The following is a 13,719-nucleotide window of genomic DNA, read 5'->3' on the forward strand; positions in this document are numbered from 1 at the left end:
TAGTTCATGAACTCATCATCTCTATTTTTCTATTTGTGTCCAATTTATAATATTTACTCAGCAAGTTTTATATTGATTAATCTATTTAAAAGTCCAATAATTTCTACTTTCTCTCAATCTCACACACCTTGTTAACATGTTTAAATTATTTTATTATTTTTTAACCTTATTATGTTTAATTAACTATTGTTTCAGAAGAAATAGCCAGAATTGTACATAGAGATCCAAATATATCTGTTCAATTTTGATTTAGATTTCCTTAGCGCTTACAAAATAAGTAATACAATATAGTTATTTAGTATTTTATTGCCTGTATTCTCTTTCCCCGACACATTTCAGAAGGAAAACTCCACATTGAGCACAATGTTTGTTTTTTTTTTTTCACGGGTGTATAGTGATCAAAATTTGGCCAGCCACAGGTGAACTTCAATAAATATCCATTGAATGTGGCCAATGTGATAAGAATAGTTAATACTGGTGTGGTGCTTATTATTTTCCATATATAATTCAATAGCATAAATATGTTGATTCACACTGTCAGAGTCAAAACCCAACGAGGTCAGAGCTAACAACAGGACCCTCCCAGTTGCTACTGTGGATCTGAGTTCAAAGTCAACTGGATTTCCTATTTCTGGTTAAAATGCTCACGATGTTAGTCCTTTGGTATGAATTATTGTAAAGGCTAAGGGCAGGCACTCTCTAGACATTCAGGGTTTGGTGGGCTTGTTATCCTCTGTCAACTACTGTCAAACATCAAAATGATGGGTAGAGGGAGGATGTACACTTTATTATCTTAATTTTGCGAGAGGTAATATGTTCACTATTGTTAACGTCTATCATTTATGGTATATGCTACATGCTGATAGGTAGAAACAGGGATGAGAGAATTTTCCTGTTTTAGTTTGGGAATACAAAAAGTTTGGTCGATGAAAGATGGTGATGGTTGCACAACAATGTGAACAAACTTAATGCCACAGAACTGTATGCATCAACTTGTTAAAATGGTGAATTTTTGTTAGATACATTTTATCACAATGAAAGAAATAATTTATCTTTAAAAAATTTGAATTTTCTAGACAAGCTATTTGCTCGATGCAAAAGTGATGAGAGAGAGGTCTAACTAGTTTTCCAGGCTAATTAATTCGTTTTTTTTTAAGAACAGTTTGAAATATATGGAACAGTTTAAAAGATAGTTCAGGTAGTCCTCACATACTCCAGTTCAGTTTCCTTATTATTAACATTTTATATTCATGTGATATATTCATTACAATAAACAAACTCATGTTGATACATTGTTATTCAAGTCCACTTGTATTTCCTTAGTTTTTACCTAATACCCTTCCTTTTCTGCCCAGGACACCCTCCAGAATACCACATTATATTTTAATCACCATGTCTCTTAAACATCTCTAAGTTGTGGCTATTTCTCATACTATTCTTGTTTCATATGACCTTGACAGTTTTGAGGAGAACTGGTTAGACATTTTGTATAATATCCCTCAGTTAGGGTCCACTTGATTTTTTGTCATTATTAGGCTGGGGTTAGGGGTTCTTTGCTTGGAAGAGCACATGGATAGGAGTCCCATTGGCAAGTTCGGACAGTATGGAAAACAGGGCCACCATGACTCTCCTGTTACTGTGTGTGCATGTGGGTTGGAGGAAGGGTGTGATGTCCTGATTGATTGTCTCAAACAAAACACATGGAATGGAAGTGCAGACATTTCTTAAAGTAGGATTAAAAGACAAAAGAACAGCATAACAATGCAGACACTAGGGGTATATTCCAGGTTTAGAATATTCACTCCTAAAAGGTGAGCTTTCTGGTCAGCCACTTAAATAGGTGTTGAATTGCCTTCAAACCTGATACTGTCCTTTCTCTATTTTTCACTTTGCACCCTTTAGTAACCTATTTTTTTTCTTGTTCATATCTTGGGCTGTTTAAAGATCATGGAAATAGTAAAAAATGACAGCACACTATTTCCTTCAAAACGCATGTTATATAATCTCAACATTTCTGCTTGCCAGATATGAAACTTTACCGTTGATATTTCTTCAGTCTCATTCACTAGACTGATGTTATTTCCTCCCAGGTAACTCTGTTGCCCAATTTACTTTATATGTAGGTAACACTATCGTATACTGATTAGATGATACATTATTACAATCTCATTTTTTCATGTCTTTTCATGCTGCCCTATTCAGCTACTTCATCATATTAGCTTCAGAACAGGGAAGATAGAGACAAAATACTATTGAAGGTGATTGCATATCATTTCCATTTGGGCCTCTTACTACATTGAAATTTAGATGTTCTGGCTCCAAATAATGGTCTATTGCAACCACTCCACCTTCCTCTCAGGAAATTAGGCCCTCTTAATTTTATCTGTCAGCTATTTCTGAGATTTACCAGTATCCTGATTTATGCATGCTCAAGTTCTGTGGGTCCTTTCATTCACATTTCTTACTCTTGCTCCTAGAGCTGCCTTTGTTTCTGGCCCTTGTGAGATTCCCAGGTTGTTGTGCCCAAAAAGTGGTCGCCATGCTATAGAGAACATTGGACTCTATGCACTTGCCGTATATTTCACCCCAAATGTATGCACAAGAGTATCCCTAATTTCTCTCAGAAACAATTGGAACAAGGTTAATTTAATGAGCCAATACTAATGAGCTAATACTTGTCTATAGCAGAAAGAAATTATGATGAAAAATGACTTACAAGCACTGGATAATCTAAAACCCATACAGGTCTCTTTCGAGGCCACGTCTTGGCATGAGGTTTTGTGTGTCCACCTGGGAAAGGAGCGCTCACCTACTCCTCATGCCACAATTATGCAAGGGGAGATTTTTGGTTTTCTCTCTCTCCAGTCTGTGGTCTCTCTCACAAAGTAGGATTTTAGTCCACAGGTTAGTCCTTGTTAATATTTTATGGAATCTTTCTTCCAGTATTAGATAAAAAAAACAAAAAAAAACATTTTGCTCCATTTTCACTATTTTCCACCCAAGCTCCATATCCACAAAGAGTTAGAACATTATAGGATAATTTGATAATTTACAGGAATAATACAATTCAAATCAACACTGAAAAATATAAATGATTTCTGAAAGAACTTCATGTTCAAATGCAGAGTTCTATCAAAGTTTACCAAAGAGAGTATTTAACTTCTTAAAGTAATTATATGTCCAGTAGTCTATTTTACTTATGCTTTTCATAAGAAAAACGTGCTTGTATCCTTCACATTTTTATCTGAAAAACTATATCACATAGCTAAATTAAAAAAAAACAATTAGAAACATATTTCTGTAAAATGTCCTATTAAGATTCTTGTCAAATATGGGGCACAAGAATGAGAATTAAACAATTTATTTAGCTATGAACTAAAAATTTAATGGTGAAGAAAATCAGGCAATTAGTCAGAATTCCCAAATAAGTAATAATGTATACATAAACTAATATATATACTATATTATATTAAATATATACTATATTAAACTATACTAATTAATGATAATTAAAGTAATTAGTGCTATATTAAACCATATTAAACATTATAATACAAAATATTTTAGAGGACTACTCTAGTAATTTTTGTACAACAAACTCAGATATACCTTGAGTTCACTTTAGGATTCAGATATATCTGCGGGTGGAAGGATAAATCAGGGGCTTCTTTGGAAGAGGAAAATAGAGGAAGGGAATTTTGAGAAGAGCATGGTGGCTTTTTGTTGTTTGTTGTTAGCTTGGACTTTTTTTTTTATCATGCCTACGTCTTAAGGATAAACACTTGAAACAAACATCAACCTAAAGGAGATATTTTTATTAATGACATGATAAAAGTTATTAGATGATGTAGGTGTTAAGATTTTCATGTATTGAGGCATATGATAGGGTCAGAGAGTGGTTCGAGGGAGAGCACAGCTGAAGCAAAGTGTCAGCAGAGGTAATAGTGGCTTCAATTAATTATCAAACACAATTACATAGAGTGGTGGAGAGATTTTGCAAGTATAGCAGCTAGGAAATTAGCACAGAGCACAGGCTCAGCCCGACATCCATTGGACCCATGTCCTGGAACTGCCACTTGTTATCAGTAGGATCTTGAATAAACCTCAATTTCTTCATCTATACATTGGTGATAAATTGATGATAGAATCAGTGTATCCCAGGATAACTGTTAGGAGAGTCTGGCAAAATGTCAAACACAGTGACTGATACACAGTCAGGACAGTAAGTTTTCTGCAAATGTTAGCCATTAATTTTCTCCAGGCTCAGCAGTGCCCTTGGAGAAGACAGCATTATCATTGTGACAGTGACAAGTTTTCTCGACATATATTGTATTTGGGCTCCTTCTGTTTCTCTAGTAGCTTGCATATATGTTTGCCGAGAGAAGACTTTATGTGTGTATTAGGCTGAAAGATTATGTCAGAATACAATTAGACTAAGCAGGGGAAGAAATAAAGGTCGTCAAGAATTTGAGTTTAACAATAAATAACAAAATCACAGCAGCGAACGTTTATTCAAACTTCTCCATGTGCCAGCATGTTTGTGAATACATTTCACGTAATCCATACAATTCTAATAATAATCTCATAAGAGAGGTACTATTGTTTTTCCCATTTTATCTATAGACAAATAACACATCTAGAGATGTTAATAACTTGCCCAAGATGATATAAATAATGCATGGGAGAGCTAGGCTTCTAACCGATGTAGTCTGTATTCAAAGTCTGTGGGGAAGAGTTACCCTCTATGTGAATGAGCAAATCTCTGTCTAAAAACCATGTGTTCAACTCAGTTTAGAGCCAGAAAACACAAGGAAAAAAAAAAAAAAGAGAGACCTAGAATGACATCATTCATCTACTACAGTATGGATATGAATTATCTTGTGGGGCAGCAGATACTTAACAAAAATCTGCCAAAAGAAGTGAGAATACACATAATTAGGTTTGTTTTAAGGGTCTTGGAAGTGCCTATCGAATCATAATTGTGCAACTGGGTGAGTTAGATGGGGAACGTTTATAAAATTAAATTTCTGTACAATCATGCAAAGTTAGATGTAAAGCATTCTATCCGGAGCTAAGTTTTTACATGGGTGTGAACACATCGCAGCTAAGTAGAAGGGGACAAGGAAAATTTAAAGTACTATAATCTGGGATCTTTCTTTTTTATCTCTAATGAAAAATTGAAAATAACAAAACCAGGTCCAAAAAGCATTACTATTTAACAGATATTTCGCCCATGTGTTTTCTTTGTCATAGGATATGTTACAAGCTGCTTGAGGATTAGAAACAAGTTTTTATCAAGAAGTTGGAATAAGAAACAACAGTAAGATAGCTACAACTCATCTTACTGTAGGCTACATTATCGCCATATGAATTCTCAGGAATAGGATGGAGAAAACTGATTAATAAACTATAATCTATTAATAGATTTTTCAAGAGCAGCTTGCAAACCTTCTGGCATCAGGGTCTCTTTATATACTTAAATATTGTTAAGAATCCCAAACATCATTTTTATGTGTATTATATCTGTAAAAGTGTACCATATTAAGGATTAAAATTTAGAAAATTTAAACCTAGTTATTCTTCATTATTTATTTTAAATAACTGTAATAAATGTGTTAACAAAGATAATATTTAAAATAACATAGTTTCCAGGGCACAAATGTTCAGTGAGAAAAGGCGGCTTTATTTTATATTTTTTCCCATCTTTTCAAAGTCTGACAATATAAGAACTGGGTTCTCATATCTGTTTCTATTACATATCCAATATTTGTAATATCACAAGTCATATAGCTCCTGGAAGAAGACTCCACTGTACTCTCCTGAGAGATTGAAAACAAAAAAGGCAGATACCATCTTAGTATTACTATAAAAATCTTTTTCATCTCTCCGGCCCCTGAATTGTAGGAGGATCCACATTGAGAATTGCAGGAACAATATTCTGACAGAGAGGAGATGTTTAAATAATGCTTTTGAAAGAATGAATGTGTACCTGAGTTGCAACTTGCCATAAAAGTTTGTACAGAAATTGCACTAAGTGTCATCTTGGGAAATAATTAATTAGACAGGTCCCCATGTTCAGACTGCCGCATTCATCACAACTCTTCAGGTTGAGAACTCATAAGAGAATGGACTACTCTGTTATAATGACCTGAATCTTAGGGTAAAGAAAATGACTGAAGGAAAGGACTTCGGCACAAATATGTAGGAAAGAATGTCACTGAGCTATAAAGCTTTTTTGAAGTCTTAATAGTGAAATTTGTTAGGATTCTAGCCTATAGGATGTAACCCTCAAACATATCAAAAGGCTTATTTCAATATAAATAACATTTTATTGGCCATCTACTATATGTATGTTACAGTACATATCATTAGGCATTATATTAACCCTCTGTCGTGCTCAACTGATCTCACAGATTCATTGCACACAAAGATGCCTTTATGAAACACATCTTTACTGTACTAAGTCACAAACACGACTGGCGATAGGTTATGGTAGAGGGGGAAGACACAGAAGCGATGAGTCATGATACTTAAGTTAACTGTTAGATATTCGAAAATTTGTGTGCAATAAATCTGTGAGACCAGTTACACCCGATGGAGGGTTAAAGTTTGAGATATATAATACCAATAAGTATACAGAATCTTAACATATAAACTACCAAACCTTTATAAATATATATATATATTTATTTATTTATTTATTTTAGGTAAGCTTAAATTAAATTTTCTACTATAGAGTGTTCAGGAAATAATTGTTTAAAAATATGACTTCCTGTTGTGCCATTTTCCATTACCTATGTAATCTCTGCACTATTATAAAGCATCAAAGTCTTAATATCCTATATATCCTGGGAAAGGTGCTTTACTACTTCAACCTTTTCAATATTCTGTATTTTGATTGTCCTGCCCTTCCACTCCACTTATAGTTTATAGTCTCAGTGAACTGTGGGGAAGAAATTAGATTACCAAGAAAAGAAAAAATGCTAAAGATTAAAGGTGTCAGCTGTAAGTATTATTTTATTTTATTGAACAATGTTGAGGATTGTGTTGATTTCAGTGGTCATATTTTGGGACACATTTTGAACTAAATGAAAATAATTCTATTTTTATAATTTAAAGTGGTGATGTGTGTGTGTGTGTGTGTGTGTGTGTGTGTAAAGAGCTAGTGTTTTATAGAAAGAAGTGTATTTTCTATTTGGTTGTCAGGCTTGTGCAATATACTCAAAGCAAGAATTCAAATTTAAATGTACAGAGAAGCTGGCACAATTACTATGAAAGAAAAAACCAATCAGCCATGATGAGGGGGGTAGATGGTCTGTAAAAACCTTAAATGCCAGTTGTATTTGCCTATGTGAAAAAGAGAAAGTGAATATGGGTGTCAAATGCCACTCTTCAAAATACAAGGCGATTTCATAGAATGTAACATTTATTTTGATTGCTGAGAAAAGGCTGATATAATTAGATCACAAAATCAGGGGAAAAAAAAAAAAAGGAACTTGATTTGAATAGCTTGACACTAGGCTGAAAAGGAGACCAGAAATTGGAGTGGTGGGAAAAGTTAAGATGCTCTCCAAGGCTAGCTCTAAACTTACTTTCAGACTCGCGGGGAACAATCCTATCAGACAAAGAGAGTCGGAGGTTCCGCTTGCTCATGAATGCATTTTGCTTGCATTCTATTTTCTGCTTCTCCTGGTCTCCCTTCCTCTCTGCGTATTTGCAGATGTGTCTATCTACCTACCTTATTTAAAACTCAATCAAGGAGAACATTTGTTATTTCTAGCTGAGAAGCAGTTTTCATGGCTTGGTAAGCACCGCTTTCTCCGATGCGTATTATTGTAATGTAACTCAGAGGATGGCATTAGATAAAAACATTTCTTTCCATGTTTTGTTTAACTCAAGAGATTGTAGGGAATAGGTGAAATAAAATGTATATGTATGAGCACTTAAAGATTGAATAATTACCACCTTTGTGGAAACTTCAACTCACGCATCGGAAGACAGTGCTTTCTGGTAACCGTAGGCATATGCACTCGAAAGCATATACACATTTTTTTTTTATTCCCAGAGAAATAATGACACCTTTTCTGGAAAAAATATAGCTCTCTTTGAGCTATTTATTGAGAAAGAATGTTCACATGCCAATCCCTTTGCTAATCTATAAAATTATTTCAGCAACAATAACATATTGTGTATCTTTGCATCTGTTTGCAAAAGCGTGTATGGGAAAAGGGATATTTATTAAAGCATAAAATTATTCTTATTAATGCATGAAATTATGTCAGGGTGGTGACCAAGATTACAGAGAAAAAAAAGTGTTAGTGTCCAGTATTGTAAATAGAGGCCAATTTCATTGTTTTACTATAGACTGTCAAAAAATCATAGACTTTTGATAGCGGATTATATTGTCAAATGAGAAATTAAATATATTTTCTATGAAATGTTTTAGTTCTAATTCTTTTAAAATTGTAAAGATAAAAGAAAAATAGCATCCATAAGTATAACTTTAAAAAAATCAGCTTTTTCTTTAAGAACTTTTCACAAAAATGCAAAAGGAAATCATTTCTAACCACTTTAATACTCATACCTCTCAAAATATGAATAAACTTTCTTTTTATAAAATGTATCTGTATGATTATTTGATTACATATTTTTATTAAGTGTATTCATATTAAATACATATTTTATCATAGATTGACTATAAAATACTAAATATCTCCATGTATAAACCACTGGTAAAATAATTATTGTTAGATATTTAAAGATTCTATTTGGGATAGGTCCTGAACTTTAATGTCTATTTTCTTTCAGAGCATGTATACTAACTGGTTTTGGTGGTGGGTAATAGCAAACAAATAAAAAAATCCATTATTAAAACTGCTTGCACTAAGTTATCCATCTCAGTCCTACCGTCACTGCTGCCTCTTTCATCCATATTCAATTTTTTTCCATCCCTTATCTTTATGATTGCAGCTGAAATGACAATTCACTCCTTAGTTCCATCAGCCAATGTTTGAAACACATTTGAGTATGGTAACAGATTATTAAAATAATCAGAATTATTATTATTAGATCATCACTTTTTCACTTGTACTTCTCATATTAAAAATAGATTGTCATAAAATGCATATTTTGTAAATTAAAATATGTCAGAACATCTGTAAAATTTTGCAAAGAGAAAATAGGCCTTAAAAATAAGTTTGTGGGGGCAGCTGAGTGGCTCAGTTTGTTAAGAGCATGTGCTCTGAGCAACAGGGTCACCGGTTCAGTTCCCATGTGGGCCAGTGATCTGCACCCGAGCTGAACTGCCAACAGGTGGACACATGGCTCAATAGTTAGAGCATGCACTCTTAGCAACAAGGTTGCCAGTTGGGCACCCACATTGGATGGTGGGCTACACCCACCTGCAACTAAGATTAAATGCGGCATCTTGAGCTGAGCTGCCCTGAACTGTCAACGGGCGGCCAGATGGCAACTGGACTTGGAGCTAAGCTAGCTGTGCCCTCCACAACTAAGACTGAAGTACAACAACTTGGCTGTTTCCCTTCCCCAATTCCCCCAACACTGCTCCCCTTCTCCAATTCCTCAATAAAATCTTTAAAAATAAATAAATATGTTTGGGTTAGGCTTCTACTCTATAAATATAACAATAATGAAAATGATAAGTAATGGTAATTTATCCAGTGTTCCTAGGCTCTTCCTTATTTTATCTTTCCAGATGTTTTCTTGTTTTCCCACAACTATTTATTCTGTGTGCATCCACTGTGGGGGCCCCAGTTTTACATCTTCCCACAGTGCAGGAGAATCATGAATTGTTACGAGTGCTCTCTATGCTCTCTACCTGAGGCACCAAGCTGAGAGAGACTGAGCAGAAACAGTCATATCCCTCCTACTTTTCTGCTTCTTATGATCTTTAGTTTCCAAACATAGATACTTCAGATAGAGCTGTGCAGTCTCAGATAGGGACAGTCATCTTAGAGTGAGTTTGACTAAAGACTGTTACAGTTGTAAGAGGTAACTTCCCCAAAGGGGCTCTGACTTTCATAGAGAAACCCAGACACTATCTACCCCTGTCTATCAGGAATGTAGCAGGCACTGAATTGTCAAACTCCATTGCCTCCTCCACCAATGTCCTAATAGTCACCCTCATGGCTCTATCAAAGCGGAAGCTTAGAGAGCATGGGAGTTTAGGCAAAATAAAAGTAGGGCCCCAAAACACAAAGCACCCTGGAGGACAGTGCAGAGTCAAACTGTGGGGTGGGGGTGAGGGAAAGAATGAAGACTGGTGGCCAAGGTAGTAACAGAAACACTCTGGCATGAAAGTTATTTTCTTCTCTTAAGTAACAAAATCTTCCTTTTACAGAGCTTTTTATTTTCACTCCTCTAAATAAATGGTGCTAAAAGGAAGACACAATCTTCAAGACTCTGGAACAGAGATAAAGAACAGAGGACTAGCTTTAGAACCTTTTGAGTGATGTTACTTAGCTGTCCCTTGACCTTGAATGACAGAAGCACAATTTTATAGTAGACTTCATTTTGTATGGAATCTGATTGACGGAAAAAGTATGTTTTTTTCCCCCCTCTGACAACCCCACTTTATAGTCCAGTGAAGAGTCTCTACAAACTTGCAGAAAACTAAATGTATCTTAGCTGTCAGGAAAAGAGCAATTTGTGAAGTGATGATAGCTGCAACAATTTGAAGACTCTAAGTAAAAGTCATCCACCTATCCATGCACAGGATGGCGGAAATAGGAGCTAGATGCGCTTCTTCTAACTGGCTCAGGGTCAAGGGTTCACCTACTAAGTGGGCTTCTTTGGGCCTTAGCAGTCAAGTCCTCCTGGCTAGATGCAATTAAGTAGATAATTGGGCCAGAGAGATCTCATCAACAGCAATAGGTTTGCGGCCCTCAAAGTAGTGATTTGAATTATTTTAAGCATTAATGTGTCACTTAAAACTATAAATATGAAATGATATTATATTCTATAAAGGTTTCAATAGGGATCATTAGTTGAAAGCGGATGTAAAAATGATAAATATATTAGAAGGTTGTTATAGAGTGCAAACCAATATTACTTCAACTTAGCAACACATATTCTACTTTCACAATGAAGGACTCTCGACCCATTAATTACCTTCATCTCTCATTTTTCAAATCTGAATTAAAAATGTATTTAATAATCTTTGGAAAGGCAAAGTCAATTCACTTATCTTTATGCAACTCCAGAAACATGCAAATATCTAAACTTTGATTTTTATGAGGGTAGAAAATTGATCAGCATTGTATTTCCCTATCACTGGTCTTTAATACACACATGTTGAAGAAACAAAGAAAAGGAAATAAAAAACCAAAACAATAAATATTCCCAATACTGTAATGCCCAAAATGCCAAAATGTGTCTGTGTTTTTTAATCTACTGTTGTAACCCAGGCATCTCTAAACCAATACTTGGCACATAGAAGTTGATCAATAAATACATATTAAACCAACGTACCCTAGACAATATATGTGAATCAATGATTTTCTAGGTAACTGTACAAAGAGTTCATGTATTTGTTTATCTAAAGTTGTAAGAGGTGTATCTGTGCGTTCTGATTTCCTCTAGTTTTTTCATGCTTTGTTTTTAATGAAACTGGCTATTGGACTCATTCAATTCAACCTCAATCTTCATAGTCCTCTTAATGAAAGAAACAGAAGTTCAGGATCCCTTATTGTCTGATGGTTTGTAATGTTTTCCTGGAGTTGACTTGTTGGCAATACCCCCTCATAATTACGTAAATGAGTTTGGGAGAGCAGGAACACTACTGAGCGCAGGCTTCTCTGAGACAGCTGCAGCCCTGTTTTTTATTGTTCTCATTTAAAAACAGAGAATAGTGGTTCTGCTACATCCTAAATATGAGTATCACTAGGGAAAACATTTTGTACTTTGAGAAGCTGAAGCTTCTTTTTTTTGGAATTCATGTATTTTAACAGTTTTTAAAGTTATTATGTCATATTACCTCTCATATAACTACCACTTTTGATGTTTCAGACTGTCCTACCCAGATAACAAGGCGGAAACAGATGCTCAGTATTTCACTGAATTAATCTGTTGAGTTTTGTTTGTTCATTTTTTGTTGTATAAAGTGTGTGTTCTATTATTAGGAAATATTCTAGTGTTCTCTAAATTTATGTTGCTTTTTTTCAGTTTCTCTCTAACCACACTTAGACATGGTAGTGTAAAATTTTTTAATCATAATGATGATAATAGATATTATTAAAGAGATACAATATGTCATTTGTTCTTGCAATGGGTTTCAGGTTTTTTTTACATATTATTCAACTTTCTCAAGGTTTCCCTTGCATGCTGTGTATCCAGCAACACAAGCATCATACTGAATAGCCAGTTCCATTTAGAATAGCAATCACTTCTGATTTAACTCAATAACTCATAGATATTTTCATTCTCTTTTTTTGGTTCAATACTTAGTCTTCCAAAATTTTCAAGTGATTCTTTTATCCAAGGTTCTATCTTGGTTCATCAGTATTTTCTCTGTGTTATGTGTTTACACTTCAGTCTCTATCCTTATTCATCTACTGCTGAAGTTCCTGGTCTATCTTCTGTTGTCAGGGTATCTCTTTTTAATTATACCCTGTTCTCAGCCTCTGAGCTTGTACATAGACTTGTGGGTGACTCACAGCACCATGAGCTATCTGAGCTATCACCCATGTTCCGCTTTGGGGTAAACCAGAACTTCAGAACCCCCATGCTCTAAAAGAGCAAAACAGAGTGATAGTGAGCACGGTGGAGGGGAGAGAAGAATAGACTGTGGGGGGATATCAGGATTTAATGAGATCAGAGGGTCTCTTTCCTGCTACTTTCTGACCTCTTTAGATCTCCTAGAGTTCACCATTTTGTGAGGCTGACTCCCTTTGTGGTTCCAAGGGAGAAACAGAAAATGAACCTTGTTTCTTGTTTGAATCCTTGAATCTATCATGTTGAAATATATTTAATAACTAATACCCCTAAATGCTAAGATTCTAAGCCTCAAAATGGATTGGTGTCTGAGTGGGAACAGAGTTTGCCACCCCCAAAATATACCTCTTTGGGGTATTGATTGTTTTAAGCTAGTTATTTTAAGAAACAAAAGACTCTCCCTGAGCCATCCTCCTGAGCACCTAAAAGAATTTACAATAGAAGACCTACTCCAAGATGGAAGCTATTATCACAGATAACTGTAGTTTAATATGAACTAGTGTGTGACAGACGGGGAGGAACCCAGCCAGGCCTGTTTGATCAAAGCCCTCTCTGTGTCCCATTGTTTCAAAATGGCCCCAAAAACCTTTGTTAACTAAACACTAACTTTTGCATCTCCCTGTGAATCCCCTCACTTCTCTTTTAAGTGCTGGATCCTACTACCCCCTCCTTCGTACAGAGCAGCATATATACCTCATTTTGCCTCACTGACTTTAGAATTTTCGTGCTTATAGCGAATTCCCCATGCACACTTGATTTTTCACCAGTTAATCTGCCTATGTCATTCTAATTATTCAACCACCCAGAACAACTAAGAGGCACAGGGAAGTTTCCTGGTCCTCACCATGTCCTTTCAGAGAACTTTTCTACATAGTTATTATATATATATATATATATATATATATATATATATATATATATATATATATATATATACTCTCATTACTGTTTCATTATCATCCGTATCAATTACATGTTGCCACAATA

This window comes from Hipposideros armiger, unplaced genomic scaffold (genome assembly GCF_001890085.2).
Source record: "Hipposideros armiger isolate ML-2016 unplaced genomic scaffold, ASM189008v1 scaffold_644, whole genome shotgun sequence".
In the NCBI taxonomy this organism is placed as follows: domain Eukaryota; kingdom Metazoa; phylum Chordata; class Mammalia; order Chiroptera; family Hipposideridae; genus Hipposideros; species Hipposideros armiger.